Here is an 8,858-nt window from a genome sequence, read left to right on the forward strand (position 1 = left end):
CTGAGCCTGCGCGTCTGGAGCCTGTGCTCCGCAAAGGGAGAGGCCACAACAGTGAGAGGCCCGCGTACCGCAAAAAAAATAAAATAAAATAAAAACAAATAAATTAAAAAAGAATCCACCTGCCAATGCAGGGAACATGGGTTCGATCCCTGGTCCAGGAAGATCCCAAATGCCGCAGAGTAACTAAGCCTGTGCACCACAACTACTGAGCCTGTGCTCTAGAGACCACGAGCCCCAACTACTGAAGCCCATGTGCCACAACTACTGAAGCCTGCATGCCTAGAGCCTCTGCTCTGCAACAAGAGAAGCCACCGCAATGAGAAGCCCGTGCATCACAAAAAAGAGTAGCCCCCCCTGCTCTCAGCAACTAGAGAAAACCCATGTGCAAGTGAATACACAATGCAGGCAAAAAAAAAAAAAAAAATTTAAATAAATAAATTTAAAAACAAAAAACTCCCAGCAAACAAAAGTCCAAGACCAGATGGCTTCTCAGGGGAATTCTACCAAACACATAATGAAAAGCTAATACCTATCCTTCTCAAACTATTCCCAAAAATTGAAGAGGATGGAACACTCCCAAATTCATTCTATAAGGCCACCATTACCCTAATACCAAAGACAGACAAAGACACTACCAAAAAAAAAAAATTTACAGGCCAATATCTCTGATGAATATAGATGCAAAAATCCTCAAAAAAATAGCAAATTTAATTCAACAATATATAAACCATACACCATGATCAAGTGGGGTTTATTCAAGGGATGCAAGGATGGTTTAATATTTGCAAATCAATGTGATACACCATATTAACAAAAGGAATGATAAAAATCACATGATTCTCAATAGATGCAGAGAAAGCATTTGACAAAATTCAACATCCATTCATGATAAAACTCTCATCAAAGTTGGTATAGAGGGAACATATCTCAACATAATAAAGGCCATTTATGACAAACCCACAGGTAACATCATACTCAACAATGAAAATCTAAAATCAGGAACAAGAAAAGTATGCCCACTCTTGCCACTTCTATTTAACATAGAATTGGAAATCCTAGCCACAGCAATCAGACAAGAAAAAGAAATAAAAGGCATCCAAATTGAAAAGGAAGAAGTAAAAATGTCACTATTTACAGATGACATGATACTATATATACAAAACCCTAAAGTTTCCACCAAAAAAAAAAACTATTAGAATAAATGAATTCAGTAAAGTTGCAGGATAAAAAACACAGAAATCTGTTGCTTTTCTATACACTATTAATGAACTATCAGAAAGAGAAATTAAAGAAGCAATCTCATTTACAATCGTATCAAAAAGAATAAAATACCTAGGAATAAACTTAACCAAGTAGGTGAAAGACCTATACTCTGAAAACTAAAATACTGATGAAGGAATTTGAAAATAATGCAAAGAAATGGAAAGATATCCCATGTTCTTGGATTGGAAGAATTAATATGGTTAAAATGCCCATACTACCCAAAGCAATCTATAAATTTAATGCAATCTCTATCAAAACACCCATGGCATTTTTCACAGAACTAGAAAAAATAATCCTAAAATTTATATGGAACCACAAAAGACCTCAAATTGCCAAGGCAATCTTGAGAAAAAAGAACATAGCTAGAGGTATCACACTCCCTGACTTCAGACTATCCTAAAAATTTATAGTAATCAAAACAGCATGGTACTGGCACAAAAACAGACACATAGATCCATGGAACAGAATAGAGAGCCCAGAAATAAACCCAAACACTTACAGTCAATTAATCTACAACAAAGGAGACAAGAATATGCAATGAAAAAAAGACAGTCTCTTCAATAAGTGGTGCTGAGAAAACTGGGCAGCTACATGTAAAAAGAATGAAATTAGAATACTTCCTCATACCATATACAAAACTAAACTCAAAAAAGACCTAAATGTAAGCCCTGAAACCATTAAACTCCTAGAGGAGAACATAGGCAGAACACTCTCTGACATAAATCATAGCAATATTTTTTTGGATCTGTCTCTTAAGGCAAAAAAAAAAAAGAAAAGAAAAAATAAACAGATGGGACATAATTAAACTTAAAAGCTTTTGCACAGCAAAGAAAACCATCAACAAAATGAAAAGGCAACCTACAGAACAGGAGAAAATATTTGCAAATGATATGACTGATAAAGGATTAATATACAACATATATGAACAGCTCATACAACTTAATATCAAAAAAATAAACAATCAAAACATGGGCAGAAGACCTGAAAAGACATTTTTTCCAAAGAAGACATACATGTGGCCAACAGACACATGAAAAGATGCTCATCATCACTAATCATCAGAGGAATGCAAATCAAAACCACAATAAGATGTCATCTCACACCTGTCAAAATGACTATCATCAAAAAGTCTACAAATAACAAATGTCAGCAAGGATGTGGAGAAATCCCACTGTTGGTGGGATTGCAAATTGGTGCAGCCACTATGGAAAACAGTATGAAGTTTCCTCAGAAAACTAAAAATGGAACTACCATATGATCCAGCTATTCCACTGCTGGGTATATATCTGAAGAAAATGAAAAAAATAATTCAAAAAGATACTTGCATCCCAATGTTCACAGCAGCATTATTTACAATAGCCAAGCTATGGAAGCAACCTAAGTGCCCATCAACGGATGGATAAAGAAGATGTGTGTGTGTGTGTGTGTGTGTATACATATATGTGTGTGTATACATACATATATGTGTATATATACACATATATAATGGAATATCACTTGGCCATAAAAAATAATGAAATTCTGCCATTTGCTACAATGTGGATGGACCTAAAGAGTATCATGCTTAGTGAAGTAAGTCAGACCAGAAAGACAAATACTCTGTTATCACTTATATGTGGAATCTAAAAAATAAAGCAAAGAAATGTATATAACAGAAACAGATTCACAGATACAGAGAACAAACCAGTGATTCCCCATGGGGAGAAGGAAGTGGGGAGGGGCGAGATAGGGTTATAGGATTAAGAGACACAAACTACTTTATAAAATAAGCAACAGGGATATATAGTACAGGGAAATACAGCCATTATTTTGTAACAATTTTAAATTGAGTAAAATCTATAAACACATTGAATCACTATGTCATACACCTAAAAATAATATAATATTGTAAATCAACTATACCTCCATTTTTTTAAAAAAGATAGATAGGGCAGCCGTTAGCACCATCATTTTACAGATGAAGAAACCGAATCCTCAACAGGTTAAATGATTGCCTGAGGACATAAGCTGATAAATGGTGGATTTAAAATGGGGACACAAAGCTAACCTTTCAGATACGATTTCTGATTCGTAAGCACTTTGCAATGTATTATTTATAAATTAAAAAACACCACCACAAACCTAGCTCATAGTATAGAGGACAGACTGGTAGTTGCCAGAGGCGGGGGTGGGGGTGGGGGTGGGCAAAACGGGTGAAGGGGGTCAAAAGATACAAACTTCCAGTTATCAAGTCCTGGGGATGTCATGTACAACATGGTGACTACAGTTATTAATACTGTATTGCATACCTGAAAGTTGCTAAGAGAGTAGATCGTAAAAGTTCTCATTATGAGAAAGAAAAAATTTTAACTCTTTATGATGACTGATGTTAACTAGACTTGTTGTAGCCATTTTGCAGTATATACAAATATTGAATTGTTATATTGTACACCTGAAACTAATGTTATATGTCAATTACCTCGATGAAAAAATTTAAAATATTTAGTTATTAATAGAGTCCAATTATCAATCTTTTCCTTTCTGGGCCTTGTTTAAGAATCTTTGCCCATCCTCTCAAACCCTTTAAAAATGGCTTTCATATCCCACCAGTACCGTCCCTTGGAGAGGAGCCCTGGAAGATGGGAGAGAAAGGGTTCCTAGAGGAGACAAGGTGAGCACTGACCTCTAAGGTGGATGGACTGGGATGAAGGATGTTCCAAGTGAGGGGCAAACAAATGATGGGGGGGCGGGTTGCATTTGGTCACACAGCCCCGGCACCCATTTACGTAGGGCAACAGAGGTGCTGCTTTGCGTGTGTTATCACCACACTCCTGCAGGCGGGGACTCTCCACTTCAGCGCATGTAGAAACCAGGCTGCAGAGAGTGCTCAGAAGCATGGGTCAACCACAGGGAGCTCAGGACGTCCAACCCGAGCATGCCCAGCTCCCGAGCTGTGCCTGAAGGCAGCCGGGATTCCGTGCACCAGAGAAGAGGCGTCCTGTCTGGTATCGGGATGACTCATGAGGCCCGACAGGCCCAGCTCTGCCAACTCCCCTGAATGCAACCCTGGGGCTCTGGGATAACAGCCAGCAGCCACCCAGAGCTTTCCAGAGGAGGAATTGAGATCAGACCCGCAGCATGCTTGGCGCAGGGTGTGGCACAGTGCTGGCCGGCACCCAGCAGAGAGCACTGGGCCACAGGGAGGCCCCAGAAGACCCCTTCACCGTGGGCAGGAAGGGGGACAGAGGGTCTAAGGAGCCCCCACGCCCACCCCCCCTCAGACCTGTCCACCCAGTGTGGGAGGCCCTGGCCTGGTGCACACTAGCACATCAGTGTTCCCTGGCTGGATTTTGCCAGAAAATCCAAGAGCTTCGTGTTTGGAATTTGCTTCCAGCGCTACCGCACCCATCGGCGCTTCCTGCTGGGGTAGCAAACCGCTGTGGGCCCCCGGCACCCCCACACACACACTGACTGGAGGGGCTCCCTAGGGCAGGCCTCTGCAGGGGCCGGGACAGCCTCTTGCTGCTTCCAGGGAGGAGGCACTTTGGAGGCAGACAGCCCCCCACTTTGAATCCCATTTCCCAGTTGGAGGAACCTGGGAGGTCTCTTGCACTTTTCTCCTGCTTGTTTTCCCCTCTGTAAAATGGGGACCATCCTAGCAGCTCCCTTTCAAGGTTCCTGGGTCCCTGTAAAGCGCGAGGCCCCTCTCAGCCCACAGCCCGGGCCGCGAGTTCGCGCGCCCGAATCCGGCCACGCGGGGGCGCTCTGCTGCGCCCAGCCCGGCCCGGCGCCGGCCCTCGCTGGGCTCTGCGGGGACTCCTCCGCGTGCGGGAGCTCGGCGAATACCTCTGACAGTTGGAAAATGAATCCATCGACTCCACCCTGCGGACATTTGTTTGGAATGAGGCCAGCCCGCAGCGCGAGCCCCCTCCGCGCCGCTTGGGGGTCCCACCCCTGCTGCGCCCGCCGGCTTGCGGGGAGCGGCCCATGTGGGCTCTGGACCGCCCCGAGGGGGTACCGGCCGGGGCCAGAGCTCCGGATCCGGATCAGCTGGAGGGACCCAAAGTCCCCAGCTCCGCCCTCCCTCCCCAGTGGCTTGAACGAGCCACATCACGGCGCCTCGACTCCCAGCCTCAACTTCCACATCCATAAATTGGGGAAGTCAACAGTCCCTACTTTGAAAAGTTGCTGAGAAAGTTAAAGGAGATGTATCACTGTGGTCCAGCTTCCAGGCCTTAGGCAAGCCACTTGCATCTTTCTGAGCCTCAGTTTCCCCAGCCACAAAATGGGGATAATAAATGTCCTTACCTCCCAGGGTCATTGAACAGACGAGATTGCAGCAGCAGCCACCTGGCACCCCCTGACCGCTCAGTCAGTGGAGCCATTGGGGTTCGGAAAGCTCTGCAGAGGCCCCGAGTCCACAGCTCACGCCTGTGCCCCAGAACCACAGGTCGTCTTTTAGGGATCAAGCCACCCAGTTTGGGAGCTGCCGGCTTAGAGCCAAGCTGATGCTCCCTCACTTCCCTGGCTCGGATTGGTGGGGGGTTCGCTGTGCAGCCCACAAGCGTCTGGGCAGGGGGCTGGGAGGCAGTGCCCCCCTCCTCCTGACTGGTCTTCAGGGCCCCCTCTGGTTGAGTCACCAGGCAAAAACATGCAGCTTTGACACCATCCAGAAAATGCAAATGTCCTGGGCGTCTAATCCTTCCCTTCCTTTTGGCAACTTAAACCACCCTGAAACATAACCAAGATAGCAAACCCAGTGTGAGTGTTCACGATGGAGCCCCGGCCCCGGCCCCCCGGTAAAGCCGGCCTCGTGGACTTTGTGCAGCAAAGCAATGCCTCCGGTCAGACTTAGCCTCACCAGGTATGCAATGACCCCTGACCTCACCAGTCCACATCCGTGCCTCCAAACCGGCCCCGACCTGAGGGGCACCCTCGAACCCTGACTTCCTTCCCAGTCAAGGGCTGTTACCCACCCCCATTCCCCCACCCCCAAAATATTTGGAATGGTCTTTGACTGAAATGAGATTAATCCTCAGTTCCCTGACAGTGTCTTTGGGCATGTGTTTTTATAACCTCCCTTTCAAATGAGAACCATTTGTCGTGGGGAAGCTGGGGAGGCCCAGCCCCAACTGCTGGGCCAGACATCACAGGCACCTGATTGAATGTCAAGGACAGTGCGAGGGGGCAGGGCCGAGGTGAGGGCGGGCTGTAAGCAGTGATAACCTGTCCTTTGCTGGTCTCTGGCCCCAGCCCAAGCCAGTGGCATAAGCCTGAGGCTCCAGGCTCCAACCCTGTCTCTCCCACAAAGCAGCCAAATACCCTTGAGCTGGTGAGCCCTTTAGCCTTTGCCTCTCTGAGCCTTACTTTCCTCATCTGTAAAATGGGAGAGCTGATGGGCCCTATCTCCCAGGTGATATGGCCAGTCCAGTGCCTAGAAGACAGTAGACCCTCGATGTCCAAAGTAGCGTTCGGTGGGAAGGCAAAGTAGCCTTGGCTGGGGTCCTCCAGGGGGCTGCAAATGTCCATCCTAAGTGTGGCTCGACTCTCCCGCCCTTCCAGGCTCACCCTAGGTGAGGGAGGCAACCCTGCGTAGAACTTGAGTCGCTGGTGCTTTAATGCCGAGAAAATACGGAGAAGGTTGAGTTGATAGGTGCCACGGTGCAGTCTCTTTAATTAACCCTGAGCCCTCTGTCGGTGGCCTCCTTCCTCAGCACAGTCTCCCCACCCCACCCCAGGTCCTGTTTGAAGTTTGCAAATCCCCCACTGCCTCCTGCTGCCCCTGCTTGCTGAACCAACTACAGACCCTTGGGGCTCAGCTGGGAGGGCTTTATTGGCGGAGAATTTCAATCATGGGTTCTTGGCTCAAACTTGTTGCTTCCCCCAAAATCTCCCCAGCAGTTTGATACTCATGGAACTGAGGCTCAAAGGAGGGACTCTGATGATCTCAGAACTCAGAATTCCACCTGGGCCTGTCGGGGAGTTCACAGCCCCTCCCTTGGAGGAAGGGAGCACAGAGCGACAAGAAAGACGCAGGTTCCTGAGACGGTGTGCAGGTACCAGAATTTGTTCACTTTCCAGGAGCTGCTTAGAAACTATTTCCACCTTCAACAGCACCCCTCCCCCAGCACTGCCACTTGTGTACAGGTGTCTGGATCTCCATGGTGAGAGCCCCCTGTTGGTCTCGGGGCTGGGGAGAGTGGGGGCATCCGAGTGGAAAGCCCCAAACTGTAGAATTGGGCACCAGAGCCACAGAGATGTGCCACTTTCCTGAAGCTGTGTGCCTTTGCCTCTCCAAAGGCCTTCCCCCGGCAGTTTCCAGACCAAGGAGCCCACCCTCTTCCCCGGGAGCCGAGCCAAGAAGGTCCTGGGACAGAGGGCCCCATGTGCCGCTCATTTTTCTCCCCCTCTGGGCAGAGCTGACTCGTTCCGTGCCTCGGAGAGATCTTTGCGATGATGGATAAGCCGTGGCCCCGACTGCCGTGGCCCTGGGGAGAAAAAACATCTTTTGCAGTTTCGTGTAAAGCCTCCCACTTCTCGCTTAATAAGTGCTGAAAGCGGCACAAACAGAGAGACCCCGGGCTTGCCATGACTAACAAGATGACCACATCAGGCAGCCGAGCTGGGGGAGAGGACCGCGCCGGCCGGCCCGGCGTCCCCGGAGCGAGGTGTCCGATTCCGATTCCCTCCCGGGACGCTCCGCCAGCAGCGCTTTGAAGCCGGGCCGAGGCCGCCGCGGAGCTGGGAGCTCGGAGGCGCGGAGCGGAGGGGGGAAAGGGCTGGGGCTCCCTCCTGCACGATGGGCACAGATCGCCCGAGATAAAGGAACCACAGCCTCCGCCAACTTGTGCTGAGTCGCTCTTTTCAAAAGCCCTTTCAGATGGTTTCACTTCTCCGCGAGCGCTTTGTTGAAAGATGTAAAAATTTCAAACCACCACAGAGTAAACATTTCAAAACTCGCTCTTTGCAAAATCAGTCACATTTTCAAAAATCCCTTGAATTCCATCTCCACCCCCTCCGCCCCTTCTTCGGCGCTCTTCGGATTCGAGTGTTTTTCATTAATTTAGAAGCAGTCCAGGTAAAGCTGGTGTTTGCGAGCTGGTGTTTTACGGGCGGGAAGTAGCTTTGTTATTTAGGAGATGTTTTAGATAAGTCAATGTCTTGTCAAAATCAAGCAGGTTTTCTTTATTAGGGTGAAATCGTAATGAACTCATCTGCTTCTAATATTTATAAAGAGAAGAGAGGCCATTAATTCTACTGCTTGTGAATAAAACCATCTGTGATTTCTTTCCATTTGATGGGTTTTGGTTTTAATATACATTTTTTCACAAATAAGCACAGAGATTTTTTGGTGAAAATGTCACATTCAGGATCTCATAAAGAAAGAATGCAAAGAGAGGAAAACGAAATGTTTTGTTAGCTAAGTAATTTCTCACCTTGCAGAGTGGGGAACATTTGAGCCAACTTTAGCACATCAGGTGATAGAATCACCCCGTTCAACGCTAATGCAAGCCATGACATGTTACAACTCGAACCGCGACCGTTTTGAAGTTTGTTTTCCTTGGGGAATTACACAGTTCGTTTAACCTAATCTGTCCTGACACTTGAATTATAAT

At 47.1% G+C, this 8,858-nt stretch overlaps 1 long non-coding RNA gene across 1 annotated transcript; it reads left to right on the forward strand.

Moving 5' to 3' along the window:
* The first annotated feature begins 2,065 nt into the window (after positions 1 to 2,065).
* Positions 2,066 to 8,535, forward strand: LOC117201072 (uncharacterized). Its single transcript, XR_004483005.2, has 2 exons — positions 2,066 to 6,106; positions 7,141 to 8,535. It is a non-coding gene; the product is annotated as an uncharacterized LOC117201072 (long non-coding RNA).
* Positions 8,536 to 8,858: the final 323 nt, after the last annotated feature.

This window comes from Orcinus orca, chromosome 6 (genome assembly GCF_937001465.1).
Source record: "Orcinus orca chromosome 6, mOrcOrc1.1, whole genome shotgun sequence".
Lineage (NCBI taxonomy): Eukaryota > Metazoa > Chordata > Mammalia > Artiodactyla > Delphinidae > Orcinus > Orcinus orca.